The 9,632-nt window shown below is 40.7% G+C and overlaps 1 pseudogene; it reads right to left on the bottom strand.

Moving 5' to 3' along the window:
* Positions 1 to 562: 562 nt before the first annotated feature.
* Positions 563 to 6,834, bottom strand: LOC116475411 (arf-GAP with GTPase, ANK repeat and PH domain-containing protein 11-like; annotated as a pseudogene).
* Positions 6,835 to 9,632: the final 2,798 nt, after the last annotated feature.

The following is a 9,632-nucleotide window of genomic DNA, read 5'->3' as shown; positions in this document are numbered from 1 at the left end:
CTCCTCAAGCTGATTAGCAACTTCAGCAAAGTCTCAGGATACAAAATCAATGTACAAAAATCACAAGCATTCTTGTACACCAATCACAGACAAACAGAGAGCCAAATCATGAGTGAACTCCCATTCACAATTGCTTCAATGAGAACAAAATACCTTGGAATCCAACTTACAAGGGACGTGAAGGACCTCTTCAAGGAGAACTACAAACCACTGCTCAATGAAATAAAAGAGGATACAAATAAATGGAAGAACATTCCATGCTCATGGGTTGGAAGAATCAATATCGTGAAAATGGCCATACTGCCCAAGGTAATTTATAGATTCAATGCCATCCCCATCAAGCTACCAATGACTTTCTTCACAGAATTGGAAAAAACTACTTTAAAGTTCATATGGAACCAAAAAAGAGCCCGCATCGCCAAGTCAATCCTAAGTCAAAAGAACAAAGCTGGAGGCATCACGCTACCTGACTTCAAACTATATTACAAGGCTACAGTAACCAAAACAGCCTGGTACTGGTATTTACTTAGTTTATGAAATGTACTTGTAATGCTATTCTTATTTATTTTTCACATTTTGTTTTTGCACCAAGGAGACTGCAGTCAAATAAAATTAAACAGATACTACCAGCGCTCGTTGGAGCATCCGTACTGCAGCAGCACGTGCATGCTCTCCTGGTTGGAGGCCTGCTGGGCTTAGGCCAGCGCTGTGATCCCATGGGCATCTCGGGCCATGACCTCCACCCCTTAGCAGATCAGGAGCTGTGCCAGGACCACATTCCCCTTGCGGCAAGCCAGATGCAGCACGGTGCAGCTGTCTCCCTCCCCGCAGGTCTCATTCACCTCCTCCAGGGAGCCATGTGCCAGCAGCAGCATGTCCTCATCAGCGGTGGCCCGCAGCAGGTACTGGCCCAGGGACAGCAGGGTAGCTGGGCCAGGAAGAGCTTCTGCTCATACTTGACACGGATTCACCGTTCCTTCTCTTCCCTTGTGGAGTCTACTGAGGGTTTCTTCCTCCCCTGATTGCTCTCTTCTCAGATGCTGTTGGCTAGCTCGTTCCTGATGGACGACATCACCTTGGTGTGCTGGACTGTCCAGTCATCCAGGTCCAGAGATCGGACTTGGGAAAGGTGAGTGCCAAGATTCCGGTGGATTCCTGAGCACTTGATGCACATGAGAACTCCGAAGTTCAAACTGGCCCAGTAAGGATTCTGGGTCTCGCAGTCCACACAGTGGGAGTTCCTGCAGGTTTCCGATCGACTGCAGGGCCACGGCCTCGCTCTGGCTCCTCAGCCGGGACTTGCTCTTGCTGCTCTCGCATGACTGCAGGCTGGCCAGGATCTGGCTCTCTAGGGCTTGAACCCAGGCGTCCCGCTTCTCATACGTCGCGGCTTCAAAGTGCCACGTTTGGCCAGTAAGGGACACAATGATAATGTTTTCTTCTTGTTCTTCAGCAGTGCCGGAGAGGCCATGGTCTTTTAAGTTGTTAGTGCTTTTCTTCTTTTGGTGTTTCTTTCTGTTGGCGTGAGGAGAGGGGGGCGGATCGAGCTTGGGGCTGGTGGTGCTGGAGATACTGGGGCTGGAGCATAGGGAGTCATCCAGCCCTGTGTCTGAATTGGGTGAGATGTGTAAACTGCTCATGTCCTTGGTTAGGCCATTGGTTTAGAGCTGGAGATGGGCGCACAGGCGGATGTGGCTAGGAGTGATCTCTTTCCTGGGACTTTCACAGTGGTTCTCCGAAGGTGGATCTCTTTATCATGAATATTCTTCATGTAATCATGCAAATTTGGATGATAGGTCAGCACGCCATTGTCACACGGGGTGACATATTTCTTTTTCCATTTCTTCAGCCATTTGCCACTTAGCTTGAATAGCATGCCCTGTTTAATGGGTATGGCTCTGCCACTCCTGATGCTGTCCGCACGACTCTCCAGGCCTTTCTTCTCTTTGTCTGGGTTGCTCCCTTTCTGAGAGGTAAACAGGTTGGACCAGGGCTTGGACTGCTTGCAAACGGGCGTGGGTGTGTTGGCAGTGGGAGGAACATTGATCCGAAGTTCCTCCTGGCTGGTGCTGGGAGTCGATGGAATGGAGGAGGAATAGTCACTTACACTCTCACCTCCATTACTTGTCTGGCTGATGTGCACGGTGGAAACCGTAAATAAGTATAACCGTTCATCAAATATGCTCCAAGAAAGGCACAGGGTAGTTCGTTACTTGAAGCTGTTTTCCTCTATGAGTTCTATACAAAGCCTCAGTAGAGTGGGTCCCATTAGCAACCAAGTTGAACAACTTTTATTTGCTGACTGAATGTAGATACACCTGAATTGTTGACTGCTTTTGTAACTAAACACTCCTCTCCTGTCTTCTAATGAGTGGTCATTTTTGTCTGTAACTTGACCACAGCAATCCCTGGGGCCCTAGCTCTACTCTCAATAAAAAGTTATGGCTGTGTGTCTTGAATGACACCTTAGGACCCTCCTGCCTCCACCTCCTTCTCTACTAAAAATACAAAAACCAGCTGGGTGTAGTGGTGCATGCCTGTAATCCCAGCTACTCAGGAGGCCGAGGCAGGAGAACCACTGGAACCCAGGAGGCAGAAGCCGCAGAGAGCCAAGTTCGCACCATGGCACTCCAGCTGGGGCGACAGAGTATATATCTGTTTCTATTTTAGCAACATGATGTTTTGATTACTATAACTTTGTTTCCTTTTTCAAATCAGGTAGTGTGATGTCCCCAGCTTTGTTTTTACTACTTTTGAATGAACCATATGTAATTTTGAAATCAAATATAAATACTTTTCTTTTATAATGTGACTTTGTTAGCATATGCTAAGAGTAGTCTAAAAATTATTAACTATGCTATTTAATTATTGCTGAAAAGATGGCTTAAGAATGACTACTGAGAAATATGATTTTTGGAGATATCAAAAAATATTTCATATAAGGAATGTATAGTACACGTGTTTCTGCAAGAGGTAAAATTATTCAGTTTCTTAAGTAGTAAAATTGAGAGTTAATTCATCTTTGGATATGTGGCTGTGTGGTATAAGGCTGTGGTAGCTAACTGTTTGAAAATGCTTTATCTTACACTTAATATGCTGTGTTCTATGAGTCTTCAATTATATGACCATGTTGAAATAGGCCCAGCACTAGTATCTTAAGTAAGATTTTGGCCCAGATAGTTGGTCCTTTTGTTACAGTAGGTAACTAGTCAGACATGAACAGGGCAGGAGAGCCCCACCCCCACTAGCAATGTCAAGCAACCATCAGGTGATGGTCAGGTGGTTTTTAACTGTCGCTCTAAAATAATAATTGGTCGCAGTGATAGGGAAGTGCTGAGAAGGGAAGGGCATGGTCCCTTCCATGAAATGGAGTGGGGAAGGGAAGTGCTGGGTAGAGGAGGGTGTGGTCCCTGGCTAGGTCTCCACCCCTGGGCCTGTGCCTGTGGACCTAGGTAAAGACAGGTATATTTGTTTTCCTACCCAAATGTTGCATTTCCCAAAACCACCCTGGCCTGCCATGCCCCTATCTTGTGCGTATAAAATCCCCAAGACTCTCGCAGGCAGACACACAGGTGGCTAGATGTTGAAAGGAGCACACGGACTAGCAACAGCATGTTGGCAGGCTACCGATAGGCAGAACAACACAGAGTTTGGCTGGGGCAGGCAGAGGAGAGCCGGGGCCACTGAGTGGCCTTACTCCAGGGGAAAACCTTCCCACTCCATCCCCTTCTGGCTTCTCCCATCTGCTGGGAGCTACTCAGTAAAACCTTGTACTCATTCTCCAAGCCCAGGTGTGATCTGATTCTTCCAGTACACCAAGGCAAGAAACCAAGCTACAGAAAGCCGTCTGTCCTTGTGACAAGGTACAGGGTCTAATTGAGCTGATTAACACAAGCTGCCTATAGACAGCAAAACTAAAAGAGCACACTGTAACACAGGCCCACTGGGGCTTCAGGAGATGTAAACATTCACCCCAGACACTGCCGTGGGGTTAGAGCCCCACAGCCTGCCTGTCTGTATGCTCCCCTAGAGGTTTGAGCAGCAGGGCACTAAAGAAGCGAGCCATGCCCCCAAATGCATGGCCAGCGAGGGGGACAAGGAAACTTTTCCCGTTTCAACAGCTGGTGCCAGGGGAAGGCAGTCTCCTAATAGAAAAAAACCTGAAGCTGGTAATCAGCTGCTTCCCAATAAGATTTCAAGAGTTGGGCATATGAGTTCACACATGCACACTAGAGGCAAAATGGCAGCGTTTAACTGGTGTATGTTCTTATAGGAACACTTGACTGGTAAGGGAGGAATGCCTTAAGTGAGCATGTGTAGAACTCCAGTAAACATACTGCACATGTGGCCCTCCCAAGCGTTGACAGTCCACTGCACATGTGGACAGCCCACCCCAAGGGAAGAATCAAGGGTGAAGTAACACAAGACCACGGACACATATCAACATACTAAACCCCAAGTCAAAGGTCACATTGCACACTTGATCTCTCAAGGCACTTACTTAGCCCTCTTCCAAGTGTTCTTTACTTCCCTTCGTTTCTGCTCTAATTTTTTATTTTTTTTATTATTATACTTTAAGTTTTAGGGTACATGTGCACAATGTGCAGGTTTGTTACATATGTATCCATGTGCCATGTTGGTGTGCTGCATCCATTAACTCGTCATTTAGCATTAGGTATATCTCCTAATGCTGTCCCTCCCCCATCCCCCCACCCACAACAGTCCCTGGAGGGTGATGTTCCCCTTCCTGTGTCCATGAGTTCTCATTCTTCAATTCCCACCTATGAGTGAGAACATGCGGTGTTTGGTTTTTTGTCCTTGCGATAGTTTACTGAGAATGATGGTTTCCAGTTTCATCCATGTCCCTACAAAGGACATGAACTCATCATTTTTTATGGCTGCATAGTATTCCATAGTGTATATATGCCACATTTTCTTAATCTAGTCTATTGTTGTTGGACATTTGGGTTGGTTCCAAGTCTTTGCTATTGTGAATAGTGCTGCAATAAACATACGTGTGCATGTGTCTTTATAGCAGCATGATTTATAGTCCTTTGGGTATATACCCAGTAATGGGATGGCTGGGTCAAATGGTATTTCTAGTTCTAGATCCCTGAGGAATCGCCACATTGACCTCCACAATGGTTGAACTAGTTTACAGTCCCACCAACAGTGTAAAAGTGTTCCTATTTCTCCACATCCTCTCCAGCACCTGTTGTTTCCTGACTTTTTAATGATCGCCATTCTAACTAGTGTGAGATGGTATCTCATTGTGGTTTTGATTTGCATTTCTCTGATAGCCAGTGATGATGAGCATTTTTTCATCTGTTTTTTGGCTGCATAAATGTCTTCTTTTGAGAAGTGTCTGTTCATGTCCTTTGTCCACTTTTTGATGGGGTTGTTTGTTTTTTTCTTGTAAATTTGTTTGAGTTCATTGTAGATTCTGGATATTAGCCCTTTGTCAGATGAGTATGTTGCAAAAATTTTCTCCCATTTTGTAGGTTGCATGTTCACTCTGATGGTAGTTTCTTTTGCTGTGCAGAAGCTCTTTAGTTTAATGAGATCCCATTTGTCAATTTCGGCTTTTGTTGCCATTGCTTTTGGTGTTTGAGACATGAAGTCCTTGCCCATGCCTATGTCCTGAATGGTATTACCTAGGTTTTCTTGTAGGGTTTTTATGGTTTTAGGTCTAACATGTAAGTCTTTAATTCATCTTGAATTAATTTTTGTATAAGGTGTAAGGAAGGGATCCAGTTTCAGCTTTCTACATATAGCTAGCCAGTTTTCCCAGCACCATTTATTAAATAGGGAATCCTTTCCCTGTTGCTTGTTTTTGTCAGGTTTGTCAAAGATCAGATAGTTGTAGATATGTGGCATTATTTCTGAGGGCTGTGTTCTGTTCCATTGATCTATGTCTCTGTTGTGGTACCAGTACCATGCTGTTTTGGTTACTGTAGCCTTGTAGTATAGTTTGAAGTTAGGTAGCGTGATGCCTCCAGCTTTGTTCTTTTGGCTTAGGATTGACTTGGCGATGTGGGCTCTTTTTTGGTTCCATATGAACTTTAAAGTAGTTTTTTCCAATTCTGTGAAGAAAGTCATTGGTAGCTTGATGGGGATGGCATTGAATCTATAAATTACCTTGGGCAATATGGCCATTTTTATGATATTGATTCTTCCAACCCATGAGCATGGAATGTTCTTCCATTTGTTTGTATCCTCTTTTATTTCATTGAGCAGTGGTTTGTAGTTCTCCTTGAAGAGGTCCTTCACATCCCTTGTAAGTTGGATTCCTAGGTATTTTATTCTCTTTGAAGCAATTGTGAATGGGAGTTCACTCATGATTTGGCTCTCTGTTTGTCTGTGATTGGTGTACAAGAATGCTTGTGATTTTTGTACATTGATTTTGTATCCTGAGACTTTGCTGAAGTTGCTTATCAGCTTAAGGAGATTTTGGGCTGAGACAATGGGGTTTTCTAGATATACAATCATGTCATCTGCAAACAGGGACAATTTGACTTCCTCTTTTCCTAATTGAATACCCTTTATTTCCTTCTCCTGACTAATTGCCCTGGCCAGAATTTCCAGCACTATGTTGAATAGGAGTGGTGAGAGAGGGCAACTGGCACAAGACAGGGATGCTCTAATTTTTTAAATCAACTTTCACTCCTGCTCTAAAACTTGCTTTGGTTTCTTACGCTGCCTTATGCCCCTCCATAGAATTCTTTCTTCAGAGGAGGCAAGAATTGAGGTTCCTGCAGACCCATACGGATTCACCACCAGCAACACTTTCTTGTCCAATATAAATTTGGACTGTGATGGAACCTCTTCAGGCATGTACTTTATTAAAGCCCATTAGTTTTCATTATTGGTCACCAACAAAATCTCATGCTTAAGATGCTAGAGAGCAACATAAAATATCTGCACTCTGGGTGTTTTCAAAAAATAACCTTGAAATATTTGCCTTGTTATACTTTTCCAAAACTGAGCTATAAGAAATTGCATTATGGAAGATTGCCTGAGGTCCATGCCATCATCTATTGCTCTAAGGCAGTGTTTCCTAAATTGCATACAGTTGAACACTAATAACTACATAATATATGGTTCTACTAAGTTATAAAAACAAACAAAATGGTTCAGCAATGAAACAACAAACAAAACTAATAAGATGTATTGAACAGAGTTAAATAGGTTGCTTAAAGAACGGTAATTCAGAGCCTCAAATAGGTTCATGTTTACTCTGCAGCCTGAAGACAGGATTTAAAGGGTTGAGTTTCACACAACAATCCGGTGGAACCATCTTATGACATTAGTGTTCTGTGGATTAAGCTCTGGAAAGACTATTTGATGTTCTAAATTATTCCTTTAGATTAAACCAGAATGGCATTCTTGGACCCCATTAATTTGACAGTCATAAAATATATGTTTACTCAATTATACATCACCATACTTATCACTTAACCCAGAGGATGTTGAAGCTGCATGAAGTTAATATTAATTCAATGCTAAAAATGTGTCAGGCACTGAACTAAGTACTTCACAAAACTCAACCAATTTTTACCTCCCAAGAGCTTTAAAAAATTGATATTGCTTTTCCCCATTTTACATATATAAAAAAAAACCTGTTAGTTAAGCAGCTCCCTAGTTAACCAGGATTCAACCCTAACAGCATAATTCCAGGTATTCTTTCTTAACCACTGCTGTACAGAGCATGTAGTATGGAAAAACACTGGGATGCTAAAGAAATAATTCTCTTCATAAAGACCCACGGGGGAAAATTGATAGAGGATTCATTTTGAAGATAAGCTGTGTTTTGCTTAAACAACTTGTTTGTTTTTATTTTAGTGATGCTGTGAATCTTATAACCCTTCATTTTTCTTTTGTGCTTTGATCTCCACTTATCTCAGAATCAAAATTGGCGATGACCTTTATTAACCATATAATATCACATAATATATACCTTTTCATGTAATAATCTTTCCTTTATTAAATTCCTCACATATTTTAACTTCAATATTCTTATTATTTATTCTCTTCATTGTTTTATGTATTTTGGTATAAACCTCAGATGTTAGATAAAAAATAAACTGTAAGCAAATATATACATGCATACTTATTGAAATGTATGTTTATACTTTTCATGTTATGTTTAAACTCAAAATGAAAAGTATAAATGAATTAGTTAGCTTATAAAAACAAATCTTCACAAAACTGAGAATATGAGCATTCAATTCAATTTATATTTGAAAAATATTTAGACTCAAAAGAATGCAGTATGCTATGTACAATTAACATTTATAGCTGTAATCTTATCAAATCAGGTAAGCTACTGAATCACTTGCATAAACAAATGCAAAATCTCAGTGATCTGAGATATATCCCAAAGCATTTTGTGCTAAAATATATTTTTATGCTTCTTATAACTGCAAATGATTCACATGCCAGGTAATTGCAAACAATTGCTGCTAGCCCTTATGATTTCAATGACGGAGACAAAAATGTCAGGGAACACAACAATTGTTTCAAATGAAAATGTCAAGATATCCATTAGAGAGGCAAGATAGCCACATGATAAATGTGAAAAGGTCAGTGTTCTACAATGCTGCCTTTCCATGGAATGCTGCTCTTCTTTACTTTTTGATGAGGTACATATTATTTTCACAACTTGAAACACGTTTAAAAAGCAGACATTATAAAATATGGTTCATGAGTCATGGTAGATTGAAGAACACACCATATAACAAAGTTCACCTTTTACTCATAACTATGCCTCCAACATGCGTGGTCACAAGCTGAATCACCATGGAGAAGAATTTGATGTAAGAAATTAAAGTTTCCCTTTGAGATGACTAATGCTAGGTGTGTTATCGATGCATAACCAGTTAAATCCCCTCATGCTATGTTACCATGAGTTTCATCACCTATAGCAACGGGAAGTTTGCCTCTCCTTACTCATGTTTGTGTCTTTGAAATGCCAGAAAAATATCAAGCTCTGACACTGTAATTTCAATATCGTTATTTCCAAAATGATATTATAGTCTGTCTTCCTGTTTTCTATAATCCATAAATTCTTTGTAAATTATGCAACAATGGCTTTAAAAATTATGATGTTGAAAAGGACTAATATTGATTCTTCTTACCTACTGGATCCAAATGTAAGAATCTCATTTTCTTAACTGGTAATCACTGAAGGAAAGGAAAGAAAAGAGTGAAAGTTTTTACTTATTGTATCATTTTTACAGAAATCAAGTCTTCAGCACATGTTCCTTTTCTGTAGCTAGTTCTACAAATGTACTATTAATGGCCACTTTCAGAATGCCAACATGGAGAATTTTTCAGTGGTAATAAAAAAGACACACTGTTCTCTTTTTTCTTTAAACATTGAAAGATGAAAAAGTATATAGCTGCTAAGCATTGTTCTGTTCCTTTCATTTTGGGATAAATGAAAAATAAAAAATATTTTGAACTTAAATCCAATTGGTTTCAATACAAAGTAAAAGAAAATTGGGATACTATTCATGCAGTCTCAAGTGGTAAGTACTTATCAATTTGATTATTATTACCCTGTATGTGTTTTTATGCTTGTTTTTTTATATATGTATATAAATATATGTCTTCAATATTAACTGTTAGTA

Source organism: Hylobates moloch, unplaced genomic scaffold, assembly GCF_009828535.3.
Source record: "Hylobates moloch isolate HMO894 unplaced genomic scaffold, HMol_V3 SCAFFOLD_10, whole genome shotgun sequence".
Taxonomy (NCBI): Eukaryota; Metazoa; Chordata; class Mammalia; order Primates; family Hylobatidae; genus Hylobates; species Hylobates moloch.
The sequence above is the reverse complement of the archived record's forward strand: the minus strand, read 5'-3'. Positions and strand labels throughout refer to the sequence as shown.